General features: G+C 40.1%; 1 non-coding gene across 1 annotated transcript; it reads right to left on the bottom strand.

Annotated features, from left to right (window-relative positions):
* Positions 1–1757: 1757 nt before the first annotated feature.
* Positions 1758–1921, bottom strand: LOC115071131. The gene has a single exon (XR_003850242.1). It is a non-coding gene; the product is annotated as a U1 spliceosomal RNA (small nuclear RNA).
* Between the last annotated feature and the right edge of the window lie 1883 nt (positions 1922–3804).

Raw genomic sequence — 3804 nt, 5'->3', positions numbered from 1 at the left:
CACGAGGCTGGATGTCTCAGTAGTCCCAATCTGGCGCTGAAGGTTTGACAAATTCCAAAACATCAGCTAGTCTTCAGTCTACAGCAGCAAGACAAGCTCACCAGCAAGAGAGAAGGCAAGCAGCAAGAACCCTGACTTTCTCCTCTGCCTTGGCCTTTTATACAGTAGGCTGCCATCAGAAGGTAACACCCACATTTAGGGTGTGTCTTCCAGCTTCAGATGATCCAATCAAGAAGATCTCTGTCATTTCAGTTAATCCCAGATCCAGTCAAGTTGACACACAGGATTAGCCATCACAGACAGGTAAGACTAGACCAAATGATTGTAACAGGAAGTAAGAAAACATTTAACTTTGTTAAAATGGAAGTGATGGCAGAGGAATTCAGAAGGAGGTAACTAGAAGAGAGACAATTGCCAAATCTGGAAAAGTTTGAGCATTAAATTATTTGTTACTTCAAATGAATGATATAAGATTTTATGAATTTACTCCAATAACTTATATGTTAATAAGGAATGTCCTTTTCATAAAAAAAAATAGCAGTCAACATACAAATAATATGAACTACTGTGGCCCCCGCCAGCTGCCACTGGCCCACCACTCTCCTGGTGCTGTCTCTGCGGGCAGCTCCTCCACTCGCAGGGGCACCGTCTACAGCCTCCATTCACGTGGTGCTGATCGCCAGGGCACCACCTACTATGCCACCCTTTGCTCCTAGCTGAGGCTTCAAGCTGTGGCTGCTCTTCTGCTCACCTGGCACCTATGGTCTCTGCTTCTGCAGGTCTCAGACCCCAGGGCTGGTGAGGAGACTGTGTCAGTGGAGCCTCATTCAGACACAGGAGACCAGGTTCGGTGACACAGATCAGGCTTATTGCAGAAGGGCACAAGCTTATACACAGGTAGGGGCCCAATCAAGAAGTTACAACTCAGATCTTTGGCAGGGCTGTGTCCTATCATGACATCCTGAGCCAGACTCCTTCTTAGCATGATAGGTTTCTGGTTACTTAGGTTCTGATTTCCTGTAGGGGGTCTGGATACCTGGGAAACAAGGTGACCCAGGCTGTTGCAATATCTAAGTGTTGCAATTTAGAATCTCAAGGGTGGTGATTAGGGAGTGGGGAGCTCTAGGCATCAGTCTCATGATCTGCCCATGGGAGCAAATGTCACAAGGTGTTCCTTGTGGCTCCAGCTGTGGGGCCATTATCTCAGGCCTGCTGTATGGCTCTCATTAAGACTCACTCTAGGCTCAAGCCTGTCCCCCACAAACTAGGAGAATCCCTTTCTTGAAACTATTGTAAGAATTTGTTCATGGAGAAATTATCAAAAGAAGCAGGTCATCAAATATATTATTACTTGTAAAGGAACAGTACAATTTTATATATTGTTTATTAATTATAAGTGAAAATAATACAAATTTATAATACAAAATGATCAAAAATCCTATTTAACCAATTAACAAAAATGCTATTGATAAGTGAGCTGACAACAGGGCTAACTTGTGGGGTCAGATATCTTAAAAAGAAGAGAACAGGGGCTGGAGAGATTGCTCAGCAGTTAAAAACACTGGCAGCTCTTGCAGAAGACCTGTGTTGGATTCCCAGCACCCACATGGAAGATAACAACTGGCCATAACTCTAGTTCCAGGGGATCCAACACCTCTTTCTGACCTCCATGGGCATTGCATGACAGGGATGCACTTTCACACATGCAGGCAATCCATTCATACACATAAAATAAGAAAATAATAATTTCTTTTTTACAGGGGAGAGCGTGAACGCAGTTCCCCACTACCACAAATTATGCAGTTGAGATTCCCACATTTGGGAAAATCGCAGAGGTCAGCACATCCGGAGAGCAATGGATAAGCCTTGCCCTGGGAAAACCACCATTGTGAGCATGGTATCTCCCCTGCCAGGTAAGTATAAAATTTAGAGGAGAACAATGTTAACTAGTTAAATGTTAACAGGATTAGAGGACATTAAAACTGGCCTTCTCCCTCCTGATGCCCAGCCTATAGAACCAAGGATTGGAGGTGCAGCACTCTGATTACCATTTAGAATAACGATTACTGGTTAGAATAATGAATTATATTTATGGCCATGTGAGGAGACCTGACATTCTTAACTTCCTGGAAGGACACTAATAGATAACTGTCTAAATAAGGTCACTGTCTATGAGGAAGCTATCTGATGAAAAACAAAGCCATACTTCTTTCCCTTTCTACGGATCAAACCAAACATGACTATCAACAACTTGGGCTGCAAGGGTTCTCATGAAAGATGATTGCTCCAGAGACTTTAAAAATAATATAAAGTCTACCCACATGGTACATCAGCACTATGGTCCCTTTGTCCGTTAACCACTCTTACTTCTTGAGAGTGAGCTGTCTCTACTCTGCAATAAACTACAGTCTTCTATCTTGCACTCAGTATCTGGTTTGAATTCTTTTGACCAGAAGCCTAGGGGAACCCATAGAGAGATCCTGCACCCATCATTACTTATGGAGCATTCTCCCAAGAATGTATAATCTGAATATAACCATGAGAAAGTATTAGAAAAATCCAAATAATGTCTGTACGTTAAAAAAGAATAAAAGGTAGAGGTAGTTGTGATGTGTGATGTTACGCTAGACCCTCAGTTCAAAATGTGATAGTTACAAAATACTGTAATAAGAAAACTCAAGAAATTCTAACACATATGACATATTCATGAAATGGGAATCTTTTATAGGGGCTAAAGATCCCAAATTTAATCCCAAATGCACTATGTTTGTAAAGAATTCATTGTTCTTCAAAATATACAAACAGGTAAAGTTGTGTATTGCACATATTCCTACATTTTTTAAATGAACTTATATTAAAGTAATTTTATTCAAAATATTTTTAATGATTTCTGAAATTATGGGATTGTTATTTATATTCATTATACTGGAGTTCTGCTCTGTAAGCCGATTATGTGTGTTCTAGCCCATTATATACACTGTGTGATTTTCATGTACCAGTAGGAGAATAGTGTTTCCGTCTTGTAAGACTGTCAAAAGGAGGGCTATAAAAGAGTGCCTGGCAGGAAGCACATAAAGCTCAGCTATTGTTATTGTGTTATTCTAATCATTAATAACAATTACAATAACAATATTTTTCCTTAATTATAATTGAAATTATGTTACAGGTTGCCTTTTTTGTTTTCTTTTGTTCTGTTTGTTTGAGACAGGGTCTCCTGGTAGCCCTGGTTGGCCTGGAACTCACTATGTAGACTAGGATGGCCTCCATCTCACAGAGATTTCCCTGCTTCTGCCCGCACAGTACTGGGATTAAAGGTCGTCGCCATGCCTGTCTGGGGAGTATAGAAGCTCAGGCAGCTCCTAGACATGCTTTTCTTAGAGATTTAGTTGTATAATTTACTACTGCTTAGGCACATCTAGATTCGAGATTTCAAAGGTAAGTTTATCAGACCAAGTTCACCTCTGCTCTTATCTTGTTTTCTCTAGTGAATGAGTTCCTGAGTATATGAATTCATATATCTGTCAATAGTGAATTGCATTGTCAATAAAATCACATCTACAATAAAATTGAAAATAAGTTACATTGTCAAATAAGTGTTGTTTTCAAAACATTGAAGAATGTGGAAAGGATAATAAGCAAACTGAATCTAAAGCCAGGTAAATCAAATACTATTCTGTTTAAAATTTACAGAAATGGGGAAAGACAGCATCTCACAGGGATGGAACTCTTGGTGGGCCCAGTGGATGGACTTATACTGAAGAATATTTGGGGACACAAACAAGACTCTATAAACATATATATATA

The sequence above is a fragment of the Nannospalax galili genome, unplaced genomic scaffold (assembly GCF_000622305.1).
Source record: "Nannospalax galili isolate Female #2095 unplaced genomic scaffold, S.galili_v1.0 scaffold858, whole genome shotgun sequence".
NCBI classification, from domain to species: Eukaryota; Metazoa; Chordata; class Mammalia; order Rodentia; family Spalacidae; genus Nannospalax; species Nannospalax galili.
The sequence above is the reverse complement of the archived record's forward strand: the minus strand, read 5'-3'. Positions and strand labels throughout refer to the sequence as shown.